Genomic DNA, 15969 nt, shown 5'->3' on the forward strand with positions numbered 1-15969 from the left:
GCAAAATTTCTGGTGTCTGTCTGGAGAAAAAGTCGAATTTTGATTGATTGGAATACAGGTGGGTAAAAATAAGGCTGTATTGGACGACTTTATAGTTGTTGTAATAATCATTTCATGTCTATGAAAATATTTTTACAAATTTAGAAAAAACAGGACACTGATAATCCCGTAAACCACTTGGGTCTTTGTCATAATTTCTGATCTGGTTCCGTTTGAAAATGAGCTTAAAATATTATTTTTGTGCCATCAAATGTAAGTTTACACGAGTACAAAAAAGGGTGTCAGGTTACGAAACAAACACCAAAGAACAGTATCTCTATGTGTAGGATAAAGCATGAGACTGAGGTTATGCTGGGGAAAGAAAGACTGAAGAAAATAACCCGAAAAAAAGTAAAAACCGAGGCCAGCAGGCCGAGGTTTTTCTTTTGAGTTTTTTTTTTCTGAAGTCTTTCTTCCGCAGCATAATCGAAGTTGAGGACTTTATCTTGCTTATAAACCGTCTATGTTTACATGTACGTACAATGAGAATAGCCCAGAATTCCCGTAAGAAAAACCTTATATCATGTTTTCCTAGGGAAAATAAAAACCTACCTTGGAAGAATAACCCGTTACTACAGGTTAAAGAAAAACTTTCAGAAGAATAACCCCAAATTCCCCTGTATATATTCAAAGTCGCCCTCGACTTTCAGACCCCAAGTTATTCCGGGCATAGAATATACCCCACTGATCAAAGGGATTTACCGTTATAGGCTTATAACATACCATAATGCGAATGGGAAGTTGTGTGAGCTCATCAGCAACTCGTACGTAACTAACGTACGAAAATTAAATGGTAGCTGGCTTTTTTTTTCGCACGTATACAGTGAATGGCCATTTTGCTCAGTAATCCCAGCCAGAATTTGGCTATTTTTTTAAAATTGCGTTAAAGTTTTAAATTTTTGTTTAGAACTGAAATAAATTAACTTTTAGTCAATCCCCACGCTAAAAACATTAACAGAATTGATTGTGTATATCTGAAATAGACACGACCGAAGCACAAAATAGTGCCAATATGCCGACGTCAAATCTAGAGTTGTAGATGATGTTAGTTTTGTGAAAAATCATTGGAAAAAGCGATAAGACGTTCTGTACGGATTATACAGTCCTTAAGGCTGCAAGAAGGTTATTGTTTACAATGTAATGTAATGTCTTGTAATGTTGATAATGATCATAATGATGGTGTTTACATTTGTTTGTTGATGTGACCTCATGACCTGTGACGTTTAGATAACGTCATATGGATATCATGGCTATTCACTGTGTCAGAGTCACTTCTCTGCAGGTAGGGTGAGTCTGTCGTTCAGATTGATCAGCAACTGTGTAGGGTTTGTTGTCTATATGGCCACAGATCACTAATGATTTCCCCATTGACGTTAATGTTAATTCTTGTCTCTTAGACTGGCTCTAACTTTTTCCCAAATTGTCGTTGGGTAGAACACTTTCTACCACAGATGGAGCAACATGTGGCAACCTCTTGCCCAAAATCACGTATGAGGTTCTTCATGAAAAACTTGAGATACACAAGCTTCAAATTCATTAATATTCACCAAAACCTGGCAGAAAATGTATTTTCAAACCCTTTTCTTTGATTCTACACCAAAAAGTCAACAAAAATCGCCATGCAAATGTGGGAAAAAGGAAAAGGGAGAGAAAGACTAAATCTCAGTTCCGGAATGCCTTCTTGTCTGTCTTGTGACCGGAAGTCAACTAAAAATGGAAAAACTTCAATTACTCATAATGTCGCTCAGAATAAAGTAATTTAAATGAAATTTTCAATATATTTATTTTTCATTAACTGTATTATTTGAACTATTTATAGTCAGAACGGTCAGCTATTTATCTAAGTCTTACATAATGCATCTTTGATTAAATGTTAAATAATTTATGGGGTACATCTCTAGCCCCCCCCCCCCCCCCATACCTGGTCTACTAGGTATTACACCGTGTAAATTGGGTGTTACACCTGGTCTACTGAGTATTACACAGGGTATAGTGAGTATTACATATGGTCTAGTGGGTGTTACACCTGGTCTACTGAGTATTACATCTGGTGTACTGGGTATTGCACCGGGTATAGTGGGTATTACATCTGGTCTGCTGGGTATTACACAGGGTATACTGGGTATTACACCGGGTAATGTGAGCAAATAATGCAGCCTCCTGATAACCAGATAGGTTTAAGGCCTAGTGTAACAATAGTGTCGTTGCGACATTGTTTTCAAATTAAAATTTATAGACAAGGAATTGAGAAATATGGTGGCTGAAACAATATTTTTATCTTAACAAATTATTGATTCGAAGTTCATAACCAAAAATATAGAAAGTATGATGGTTATTTTGATGCGTTAACTGAGTTATAGATTAATGAACATGTTGGTCATTTACATTTGTCTTTGTTATAAAACTTATATCATATTTGTTGACCAAATTAGGTAATAATTATTATAATATACATACATTTCTATAGCGATACTTCCACAACAAAGCGCTTTACAATACGATACACAACGAAAATATGATAAAATACAAAACTAGAAATAACAAAAGTTAAGAATGAGTTCGCGAGAGAATCATGGACTTTCGTTTAATCTGGGTTCTTCCCTAAAACTTTGGACAGTGATTTAAGGTATTGTTCGTCTCCAAACAGTATTGTTTACATTGTAGCCATGTTGATAGCCTCGTTTGTCACGCAATTAGTGTTTCTGCAATATTCTGCTATGCACTGGTTAATTGGGCGTAATAAATTTCGTGAATCATGACGTAACGTTATGTTAACATATTTGAAACTCTGTTTAAACCAGAATAATATTGTTACACAGGTAGGTATTGGTTGTTAATCGGACTATTGACCAATCATAATTTGGAACAGAAATTTGCTTTCATTACGGCAGTGTTGAATGGGATTAGGTATAATCAAACGAAACATTGCGGGGAGTATGCTAAAATAGTGACCTTACGGTCATATACAATTTGTTTTTTGTCTTTTTGAAATATCGCTTGATTCGTTTGTCAAGTATAGACAGATATATATGACTACTACACTATTTAGTTTTTACGATTTGCTGTTCAAAAATTCATCCTCCTTCTACTAGATCATGAGGTTATATTGCCGAATTAATAAAATGTTGACAAATAGTCTAGAGAGATTAATTGTATTTACCAAGAACAGCTCTTTTGGCATTTACAGTAAATTAAGCTTTTCAAACTTCATCGTTTGAAAATTTTAACGGTGTCATTGTGAGCTCCGTTTTCGTGATTATATACTTATTGTATAAACAGATAGATAGCGCTAGATTGATAGATAGATAGTAATAAGTATTAACATATAGATAGTAATAAGTATTAACATATAGATAGTAATAAGTATTAACATTTGTAGTTTTGATAATGGAACATTTTTTAATTTTGAATTTTTTGATGAAAGTATATAATCTGCGTTTATATTTATTTGTTTATTTCTATTTTTATTATGGCTTGCTCTTAACGGAACTGGAAACCACGTTAATTTGGTTTCAAGTGCCATGTTACACTTTTGAGTGTGTAAATAAAGCGGTTTATTTTTCGTCATTTTTGTTAAAAATCGTCATTTTTGTACAAAAATGGAAATTATTTACTACTTAACGGGTCGAGTGCCACCCAATTTTTTTCTTGATCTTAATACTATAGATCATTGTCTTTTCAGTCAGCTTTCCAAAAAAATACTTGAACCCGCAGTGGGTGAGATATAGATAGAATCAAATGACATACCTAAATTGAGCTATTTTGGTACCTTGCAGCAATAAGTCCCTATACCAAAAACCGCTCCATGAAAATCCATCAAACTTTCAGAATGTATACTCACTACTCGCCGTAGTTTAGTTGTACGAAATAATTGAAAAGTGGCCTGAAAATGATGATTTTTTGGCTTTTTTCGGTCTTAAAATTTCAAATTTTTTTCTACGCTCTAAAAATGGCTCGATTGATCTAAAATTGTGGCAGTGGGGTTTGGAGGAGTTACCCATCATACATAAAAAAAAATGGTGAAAATCGGTCACCCACCATGTGCCGGTCCCTGCATGGTTCTCTCGCAAACGCATTCTTAAGACCTGTTAAACATACATTATGCAAGAGCTGAATTTGCCTGTTGCTAGGGTGACCCACCATAAATAAATATCTCCATATATCTCCTTATATCTCGACAATTACGCCACAATATTTATATATATGCCAAGCCTCAAATCAGTTTCACACAATTATAGTCACTAAATAAACGATCATGTTGTACTTAATAAGCTATGACCATTAATCATCTATAAATAATAGACTGAAAACTGGTTCCAAGTGTCGTCCATTACATCCAGACACTTTTGAGTAAAAGATAGGTTACGTGCCCTTGTTTTGAAATTAGTCTCGCTTAACCAGTCTATCGACCATTCTACGTCTGATTGACAGGTCGGGATAATCAAGACTACTTTTTTACGAAACATAACAGAAAGCTAGAACAAGAAATTGAATTTAGAAATAAGCACGTTAGGTAGCTCAACAATCGTTTTAAGAACCTTGTAAAAGTAAAATGAAACTACCGCAAGTATCATGTTCCTGTCTAATCCGAGTGATTCAGAGATATTATTTGTATTAAACCAAAAGATGCCGCTCTTAACGGTACAGTTAATGATAAAGCGATTTAAAAAATAAAACGAACGTAATTTCTAAATCTGCTGTAATAACCAAGAAGCTTAATTTCACTGCTATTCAAAATCGTCAAAAATAAATTTTTTACGGCTGTAATAGTTGATAGATTTGTAGAGAATTGCACGTGCCATGGCTATTTATAGTATCATATTGTCAGAAAGTTGGTCTCGGCACGGCGAATGTGTACGCTTCAGTGGTAGTCTCGAACTATCAGCGGTGGACTTTATTTCTGTAGAGCACATGGGCCACCCTACTGTTGCAGGTCTTTCTTTAGGCCTGAAATGTTATCTAAATTATTAATTAGACATTAATTAACCTATCCAGACCATAATCAACACCCGATGTCGTCGCTAGCCTGCGATATTTACCGGATTAGAATCCTAACTGCTGCTAAACGCTCATTGATAATTAAATCAAAAAGTGTTTTTTATCGTACCAATTTTAGTAATGCTGATCGAGGCTAGATCCAAAATTCAATCGCTAAATTTACATTATCTATTTTTTAACTATTATAGTGAGAACTGCCAGCTCTGTATCTAATCTCCCATAATGTATCTTTAAATATAAAATATGAAATAAATTTGATCTAAAATATAGAAATAGAAATAACAAAAGTTTAAATCTGTTAAATAAAATATAAAATAGATTTCATCTAAAATATATATAACAGCAGACAACATCAGGAGCTAGTTAAAAGCTGTCTAAATCACTGTCGATAACCAGGGTATGGTGCATATCTATTCCATATTTGGAATTTAGCTGCCTATGACGTAAATCAATTAGGGGTAGTAAAAGAGGGGGTGATGGCTAGAATTTTACAGGAGTTGGGACTGAGAGAGAGAGAGAGAGAGAGAGAGAGATATGTTAATCTTAAATATTGAAATGTAGACTATTGTGTAACTGACATAAAACGTATAGAAGAAAAAACTATCAGTGTTCCTGTTACATATAGTGAGAAAACACAATGGTGAAGTCCTTAAGAAGAGAGTTTATGGGTTGTTTTTTTTTTCTGTAAGTGTATGTTCTTTTGGAACTGCTTGTCCTTGTTGAATTTGCTGTTCTTCCTCAAGGTGTGTAGCTAATCGGGTATACGCCGCTTTACGCAAGATTTCCAAGAACTTAGGAAAAGCGTCGGCACCTGAACGGTATAAAATCTCCATAATCTTTTCTGCACCTGCGGTACGCCCACTTTTTTCTTGTTGGGCCTTAACTTGTTCCAAGTCCACATCATCGAATAGACCAGAGGAAAAAAGATGGTTTATGATGGAATTAGGGTCTATTTCTTCTATTAATTTTGAATGAAATTTCTGAATAATAATATAATCTTCTTTTCGCATTTTTCCTCTTTCCTTCCTGACCGCCATGCCTGAAACAGAGAGAAAGAGTAAAATGGGGTTTAACGTCAACTAATATAGGGTATAATTGTATTTGTCGCTTAAGAGTCTCTAGCAGTTGTGTGTGGGGGGGTGGGGGGAGAAAACCCTCTCGACAGTACTCAGTGCCTTGAACAAGTTTAGGATCAATAATAAGGAAACTTGATTCAATGACAGATTTTATGACCCAAGGAGCATGACGCTAGTTTGGAAAAATTGACAGGGTCTTGAACAACTAAGGTAGATGGGGTATTGGTCGACCAGTGGCAAAACACGTACATCGCCAGAGAAATGATAAACTGACATTAAATGAATGTGGCTTTACGTCCTAGATTTCTGCTCCATCCCGGCTAATGAATGGGAAACCACAAGCAACCCAATAGCATTTCGACAGAATTCAGGACCCCAACCCACCCCATCCCAACCTGCATTCCATGCACAGAATCTTCCTACATATTGACTGGTCGGCCAAGATCCTATGGGCTAACTATACCCTGCTAAATATACATCAACGTTCCACCGTGTGCAAGTTGCCTATGGGCTCTATGACAAATACAGGGACTGGGTGAAAAGTTCTAACCCTGAAAAGGATAGATCATTTGGCTTGAAACAAACTTTTGCCACAAACAAGTACAATTATTAAATGAATCATAGACATAAGAACTTCAACTGTGGATTTTATTATTGTCTTCGTACCAGACCATCTTGTGAACTTACCAATTGAAATCACCAGAAATGGACAAAGCTGACTAAAGGACATTCATCAAGTACCTGTAACTGAAAGGACTAACCCCAACACAGACGTACATGCCGACATGGTCTCCACTTTGGGGGATGATGCCCCTTCCTTTTCCACAGTAAAGAGAGAGAGAGAAATGGGGTTTAACGTCCACTCGACACAAACTAGGTCATTTCGGGACTAACATATGGTTTAGTTTTATTTACATAATTCGCTTGCGCGTAGGGGTCTTTAGCAGTGGGAGGAAACCGGACCACAGTAAAGAAGTGGGCTGCGTCCTGAAAGGTCATCAACAGCAACCATTCAAGAAAACATTACTGGGGTGACATGGTGATAGCTGATCGATGATTGACCACTCGACATATTGCCAGTGTTGTGGCGAGTGGACGTTAAACCCCATTTCTCTGTCTCTCTCTCTCAACCAGAATCCATATTTCAGTCATTTTCCAAGTAGTGATGACATCATGTTAGCTGTGAACGACTTTCTGAGAGTGGCTGAAGAACACGTCTTCCTGTCCGACATCAATATGTACAGAAGGGGACTATGTAGAAAAATAAATGGAAACCATCGACTATATTCAGCCAGCCCACGTACATCATAACTATCTAAGCAACTTCAATGAAATCATGAATGAAATGGTCAAAAACAATGTTTGTTATAGTTTTGATTCTCTATATTATTTTAGTGGGTTTTTTTAAGAACAGAAAACAGAACCGATAAGACAAGCAGCTATTTCCTGCTGATCAGTTTCACAAGATAATAAGTTTAAACTGGTTTAAACTGCTTTAAACTAGGTCAATACATGTATTTTATACACCAAACGAGTAAGAATACTACGGTGGCCTGTTAGTGCCATACACTGATTTATACCTTTTTCTTGAAATTTACTTCATATGAGAAATCGCAGTGAAAACTGTGTTCCATAAAAAAACATGAAAACCGCGGAGAAAATATTTACACCGCGGAGAAAATATTTACACTGCGGAGAAAATATTTACACCGCGGTGGAAAGGTTTTTCACGTCTTTTTTATTTATCACAGTTTTCACTGCGATTTCTCATATGAAGTAAATTTCAAGAAAAGGGTATAAATCAGTGTATGGCACTAACAGGCCACCGTAGAATACAGTATGTTTGTTCTTTATGAACAGTGTTAACATATATTGTGGTGATAGTTAAAACAAGTCATTCCAGTAATTTAAGACGATTATAAATCTATGTAAGCCTATAATTCCCATTCATAATTTCTACTTTTCCCCCCTTCAAAACACGAAGGTCGAAACCCACATAACAATATGATGTTAATTTTACGTTACATTTACGTAAAAATGGTCAGTCAGTTTACCATCATTTTGCTCATCTTTTTAACGATAATTTTACGTCAGGAAATGACGTTAATCTAACGTAAACTTTACGTCATATTTACGTCATTTTCTGACGTAAATCTAACGTAAACTTTACGTCATTTTCTGACGTAAATCTAACATAAAATTTGCGTAAAGTTTACGTCATTTTCGCTAGATTTACGTCAGAAAATGACGTAAACTTTACGTTAGATTTACGTCAGAAAATGATGTAAATATAACGTAAAAATGACGTAAACTTTACGCTAGATTAACGTCATTTCCTGACGTTAAATTGTCGTTAAAAGGATGAGCAAAATGATGGATATCTAACCGACCATTATAACGTAAATCTAACATTAAATTAACATCATTTACGGATGCAATTCTAATGTCAAATTTTGATGAGCAAAGTTACGAAAATATAACCAACCATTAAAACCTTCAAAATTATTCATTATTTGCGGCAGTAAATGGGAAGTACATTCAACCAATAATCAAATTTTCCTGACCCGTGGGTGAGGCTAAAAGTTGAGTGGTCCAACGTGTGCGCTTTAGATCATAAGGTCTGTCATTGAGTTAAGTGGTTTGTTTCCACACCCAACTTGAACATGGGTTTTCTCTGGGTCCTCCTACTACTAAAGATTCCTGGTGCGGATGAATTATTCAACTTGAATTGAATCACTTAGTCCCAAAGGACAGTTTATGTCTATTGGATATTTTACCCCATTGCTCTCTATCTACCCATAACCAGTCAGAATTCTAAATGTATTGCACAGAAAAGTTAAAAATCTAGCAGAATTATATGACAAAATATACTACAAGTATGTATACATATACTTTATTTAAAAGACAAAAATATAATGTTATAACATACAAAATACACATTTAAATATTAAGTTTTTATCCACAGCTGTTTGAGAAATGAAGACGGGCATATGCCACACAGTGTGCAGAGCTATGGCGTACTCTTATATAAAATTCCAACTGCCAAGGAATCTTTCACACACACACACTTGAGTTTACACTGTTCCTTGGGTTTTTTGTCCCTTCCGTATGACTAGTCAGCCATCAATGTCAGGTCCTCTGTCCGGCATCACTGACAAGGGAAAATGTTCAAGAAAAAGGTCTACATTAGCGCTATGAAAGTGTTGATATGCATATAAGAAAGAAAAAACTGGGATATTGACCAAATTGGGCCAAAACCTATAGCCTCTATTTTATTTGCTCAAGGTATTGATGGAATAGGAGTTAACTTTGGAATGAGTGAAATGAAATGGGGTTTAATGTCCTATTCCGACAGGGCTAATGACATGGAAATATGCTATACAGTGTCCTATTATGGAATTTTATCCAGACAGCGGCGCTAAAGCCTACTCTTATATCGAATTCAAACTGCCAAGGGATCTTTCACGTGCACACCAATGTGTGCACAGGACCTCGGTCATTCGTACCATCCAAATGACTAGACAGCTGTCCCTCCTTGTCAGGCCCTCTGTCCTGCACCTCTGACAAGGGGAGGAAACCAAGTCTGGAAATCACGAAGAACTTTCTCGGCCGACACTGGAATGGAATGTTGTGGAATGCTGAATATTGATAGGTTTCGTCCTCTCATGATTCCAGTGTGTAACACAAATTTGAAAAAGATCAATTAAGAATAAACACAGCATCTATTGCATTTGAAAAAGGGAGAATTAACCAAGGAAGGCAAAGTCCTGAAAAGCTGTATATTGATAATGCTTGTCCTCTCACAATCGGAATGATTCACATTTCACACCCAGTGTACGGACAAACAGGGCCAAAATTGATATGTGGGTGTATAAACAAAGATATATACTACACCAATATTACATGTGTTGCAGAATTGGTTTAACACATTTCAAATATAATTGTAACACGGATATTTGCAATGGTTGATCCATGACAAAAGATTTGAAATATTTTGAAGAGACGCAAAAGGTTACGCCATACAGTGTGCTATGAGGGAAATTTTGCCCGGGCAGCAGCGCTATGGCCTACTCTTGTATCGAATTCTAACTGCCAGGGGGATCTTTTATGTGCACGCCAATGTGTACACTGGACCTTTTTTTTGTCCCATCCAAACGACTAGACAGCTGTCCTCGTCACACGATCCCCCCTTGGCCTATGTACATGTAGAGATGAATTTTGAGCTACCTTTACATATATATTTCTATTTTTAAAACCCGCGACAAGTATATTTATATCAAGGATGTAACCCTCTATCAGTTAACCCGTCACGGATTGGTTGCATTGGTGAACCGGTTCAAAATATTCGTTTCATATCATACCTGACCTTCAAATCCAGGAATTGTAGCCACAATGGGGATCACGTTGGTTAAGTCGGAAAGACAATGGTTATCTAGTCTGGAGGTCGGGTGTTCGATCCCTGCATTGGCCGAGAAAGTTACTCCAGATTTTCCGGCATGGTTCTCCCTTGTCAGTGATGCAGGACAGATGGCTAGACAAGACAGCTGTCCAGTCATTAAAATGGGACAAACAAATGAGGTCCCATGTACACATTGGCGTGCACGTACAAGAGCCCTTGAAGTTAGAATTCGATAGAAGAGAAGGCCGTAGTGCCACTGTCCGGGCAAAATTTCCCACATAGCACACTGTATGGCGTATGCCCATCTTCATTAGCCCAGTTCAGAGCAAAACAGTAGGACGTTAAACTTTCATTTCACTAGCCACAGCTCTGTTTTCTTTCACCAAAGGGGGGAGGGGGTGGATGGCTGAATGGTTAGCGTGCGCGCGCTGTATCATAAAGTCTGTCATTGAGTCGACTGGCGTGGTTTCGAATCCCCAGTTGTACGTGGCAAGGAGTAGGGTCGCCTGTCCAACCTCGTGGGTTTTCTCCGGGTCCTCCGGTTTCCTCCCACTGCTAAAGACCCCTACGCGCAAGCGAATTATGTAAATAAAAAATTAAACCATATGTTAGTCCCGAAATGACCTAGTTTGTGTCGAGTGGACGGTAAACCCCATTTCTCTCTCTCTTTCACCAAAGGGGGGGATCAAGTGGGTAAGACGCTGGCTCGCTAGTCTGGAGATCGGGTGTTCGATCCCTGTATTGGCCGAGAAAGTTCATCCTGATTTTTCGGCGTGGTATCCCTTGTCAGTGATGCAGGGCGGAGGGACTGACAAGGACAGCTGTCTAGTCGTTATGGGACGAAAAACCGAGGTCCCGTGTAGACATTGGCGTGCACGTAAAAGATCCCTTGGCAGTTGGAATTCGATATAAGAGTAGGCCGTAGCGCCGCTGCCCAGGCAAAATTTCCCTCATAGCACATTGTATGGCATATGCTCGTCTTCATTAGCCCAGGTTAGGAGCAGAACAGTAGGACGTTAAACCCCATTTCATTTCATTTCATTTCTTTCACCAAAGACCACATAAATACTTCATTTAGCACTTGTCATTTGAAACAGTTATAGCCTATGTCTTGTCTGGAAGAGGGGGCATCATCACATTACCAAACAGGGTATAAGTCGATGTTGAGTATAAGTCAAATTGCCAAATTTTACATTTTTCCGACCTACATCCATAATTAAGTAGAGGCGGTATATAAGACTAATGTTTTTCAACTCCACGAGTTTCGGGACTGTTATCCTAGTCTAATACCGTGCCGGTGTACGCCGAAGAAAAGTTGGGCCATATAAATAATGAGGGTCTGGGACAGTTGTCAATAACACTTGCATTTATAAACAAACATGAATCGTGATGACGAATTAGAATTCAATAAAAAAACAACATAGATATGGCCCACGAAGAGAGAAATTTTACAATAAAAAAAATTAAGAGTGTTGGATATTGAACTGACAATGCAATCAAATGGATTTTCGGAAATGGCATTCTTATATACTATTCAAAAAAAGTAGGGGATATTTGATTTTGGGGGCATAATACTAAAATATGCAAATGACTACGAAAAAACTCACTATAGAACCCAACAGAAGAAACATTTCCAGTTACATGTGACGCCCAAACGCACCAATAGCTACCGCATGGAATGCAGGTGATGCTTGGGATCATCATGGGGGTCCAACCCAAGATTTGCACGACTCTGACTTTGAATGTTACAGTCATTGTGGCATTGAATTCCAGGGTGGAAACATCAGTTTAATTGTTTTAGTGACCAGAAAACAAATTTTGATATGCGTCGGCTTACCCAAAATGAAAGGTTACGTGCCCTTGGCATGCTACAGATCGGCACAACACAGGCGGTTGTGGCGCGGACGATGAATGTTTCTCAGTCTGTCATAAGCAGGCTATGGTCCAGATACCGTGATACACAATTTGTACAGGACAGACCACGCTCAGGTCGACCAAGGGCGACAACTCAAGTCCAGGATCGATTTATCCGTACCTTGGCCTTGAGAAATCGTCTCATCACAGCAAATCAGATCAGCGCTCGTCTTCAAACAGACACTGGTGTGAGAGTGAGTGGCCAGACGATTCGGAATCGACTGCATAGGGGTCACCTTCGCGCCCGACGTCCTCGCGTGATCCCTTGTTTGAGAGATCATCACATTCAGGCAAGACGTCGTTGGTGTAGGGATCGTCAACACTGGGATAATCGACGCTGGAGCAATGTGATGTTTTCAGATGAGTCAAGGTTCACTGTTGATTTTTTTGACAGACGAAGGAGGGTGTGGCGTCGTCGAAACGAGCGCTTCCAAGACGTTAACGTCATCAGACATGATCGATTTGGGGGTGGTTCTGTTATGGTGTGGGGAGGCATCACTGTTGCTGGAAGAACGGCTTTACATGTTGTTGCAGGGCGTGTTACAGGCCAGTACTACCGGGACAACATCTTGGCAGTCCATGTTGTGCCGTTCGCACGACGTCATGGCCGCCGTTTCATCTTCCAGGATGACAACGCAAGATGTCACAGGGCCAGGATCGTTACAGGTTACCTCCAACAACAGAACATCACCACATTACCTTGGCCAGCACTGAGTCCCGACCTCTCCCCCATCGAGCATGTCTGGGACATGCTTGGACAGAGGTTACGTCAACGTCAACAACGTCCTGCCAATGTCCAAGAACTTGCTGCTGCGTTGCAACAGGAATGGGACAATCTGGACCAAATTGACCTTAGACGTCTCATTAGGAGTATGCCACGTCGGATCAATGCTTGTTTGGCAAACAGAGGAGGATTTACCCGTTACTGACTTGGTTGTGAGGCTGTGGTAACTTTGCTGTTTGACCCCGGGTATCATTTTACCCTTATAATGGTCAGTCTGTGCCTTACTTAGTCTAACGATCATTTGGAATAAATCGATGAATGTGAACTTCATTTCATTTTGTCATTTGTTTCTTCGTCAGTTTCATTAGGTGACTTTAATAACACTTAAAAATCAAATATCCCCTACTTTTTTTGAATAGTATATAAATTTCATGGGCGTCAACATCTTGTTTTAGGACTAGTTACCTCCCTTAGACTTTGTTTATGATAATGTAAAAGACCGGATAATCTAGCCTATGACTGATTATTCTCAAATGTTGACAACGCAACCACACTAATATTCGTAGAATATAGAATATTTTTTTCTAGATGATAGAGACTAATAATATGCCAACATTGAAATGTGTGCATAAATATGGTATATACTTAATTACACCAATATTATACCTATGTCATAGAATTTGTTACACACATTACAAATATAATCTTAATAGAGATCTATGGTTGATCTATCAGTAAAAACTGGAAGATTTGTAAGGAACGCAAAAGGTTATTGTTTACTGGCTGCAGCAGGGAGCAATAACAGGAACACAGATGATTTTCAACTCACTGATACAACTCAGTTTAAACTTTAAGCCAAAGAGCTGTTATATAATACTGTGACAGTATATCGGCTCTAAACTAACTAGTCATCAAAGAATTGACTGTCAAAAGTTCAGACAGAAAGTATTTTAGGCCTACAATGCTTGTAAAGCTTTGGCCTACATTCTGATGATATTTGTGCTACCATAGATACATATATATTTATATCATTACATTATGTGACAAGTAGTAGTGTTTGGCAAGTAGTAGTGTTGTCTAACTTTCATTATAAAGCCCATATAAATCTTTTTAGAACTTCCTTGTCATTACTGCCACCAAGGGTGCTCAAATATACATGTAGGATCTGTAAAAAAAACCAAAATAAATAAAAAGCAACTTTATACTCCCCAAAAAAACGTAATTGGGTTAAACGGCCTACTGTTCAGCTCCAACTGGGCTGACAGCCAACCTACTGTGGATCTGTAATGAAATGGGGTTCAATATCATACTGTGCTGCTCAAACTGGGCTAAAGAAGTTGGACAAATGCTTGAAAGTGTGCTGTGATGGAAATTTTGACTGGACTGTGTGTACAAAAGAGCTTGGTTTTTTGTCCCATCCGAACAACTGTACATTAGCCCTTACCAGCCCCTCTGTCTTGCACCAGTTAAAAGAGAAACCATGCCAGAAAATCCTGATGAACTTTCTTGGCCACCACAAGAAAAAATAAGCAGGGGAGTAGGACTGAAACCTTTATGTACAAGTATGTACGGGCAAACTTGTTATTTAATGTTATATCATATAAATAGGCCTATGTATATAAGCTTAATGTCTTGATTATCCATTTTTCAATTAAATTAAATCATTAACATTAACCGCCAGTGTTTGAATCTGTGAACATCTCGAGCACCCGATGGCATTGAGACTTGATTATAGACTTAGCAAGTTAATACATTAAAATGTCTTATAAAAAAATTTAACATTTACAGTCTCAAGAAATACCTACTTAACCTACGTACAATATATAGATTTAGCTCTTGCATAATGCATTATTAAATTTGCAAAAATATCAGTACAATAACAACAAAAAAACCCAACCTGAAACACCCATAAAAATGTTTAGAAAATACTACATGTACTTATATTATAATTAGCACAGCCTGAATTTTAACAGTCTACATCATTAATAAATTCGTTATGTGTTTGATAATTTTTGGATCCAGATTTTTTAAAAACAATTTTGGAACCAGTATTACTTTCGATAACTTAAAGCAATGTTGATTTTGTTTATGAATAGTATGGTTTACGGACAATGTAACTGCATCGTGTTAAAAACAAATACTGACTGTCTGATATACAAAGTTGCGTGCAAACTTTTTCCACGGCCAGATTATTTTTTTTATCAACATTAGATCTATCGGTATACTGTCAACGGAAGTTCGCATAAAAAGTGCACTTACCTTCAACTTTACTTTGCTGAATCCAAAATCGTGTGTGTATGTGTGGAATAGCTTTATTTAACTTTAAATCACGGCATCATTTCTTCTTTGGGAAAAATAATAACCTATGCCGCCATTTTAAATCCCAGAATTCCGTACGTTCCGGTCAAACGAATAAACAATAAATATTTAATAAATAATTGAAGCAATTTAGATAAATAACAACGATAACCGTAACCTATAAAAAAATATTGTAATGTGAATAGAAATAATATGATATAAACCGATTTAAACACAATCATCAACCTTGTGACCTTGACCTTGCCCGAGACGATAAAAATATATTTGTACATCTATGTAGGTCTAAAAATGGCGACTGTTCATTTGAAAGGCCTGTAATATTTCTGATAATGAATCTATTCATATAATTTGTTTGTATACGCTCTACCATATTTTATATGAGGTTACATAATTACGTTATATTAAAAGAATAATCAAATTGGATAATTTTAATTTTCAGAGATAGGTCTTTTATCGAGAGACGATAAATATATGGACTCATATATAGCTAGAGTAGATCT

General features: G+C 37.4%; 2 long non-coding RNA genes across 3 annotated transcripts in view; both read right to left on the reverse strand.

Moving 5' to 3' along the window:
- The window catches only part of LOC126827012 (uncharacterized), a 40044-nt gene that overhangs the window by 13920 nt on the left and 10155 nt on the right, over nucleotides 1-15969 (reverse strand). The window lies entirely within an intron of this gene.
- Nucleotides 1804-15548, reverse strand: LOC126827014 (uncharacterized). 2 transcript variants are annotated; one of them, XR_008788730.1, is made up of 3 exons: nucleotides 15410-15548; nucleotides 14233-14315; nucleotides 1804-6076 (listed from the first exon to the last, which is right to left on the reverse strand). It is a non-coding gene; the product is annotated as an uncharacterized LOC126827014 (long non-coding RNA). The 2 variants fall into 2 exon arrangements; XR_008788729.1 differs by having other exon boundaries at nucleotides 14186-14315.

This window comes from Patella vulgata, chromosome 7, assembly GCF_932274485.2.
Source record: "Patella vulgata chromosome 7, xgPatVulg1.2, whole genome shotgun sequence".
Lineage (NCBI taxonomy): Eukaryota > Metazoa > Mollusca > Gastropoda > Patellidae > Patella > Patella vulgata.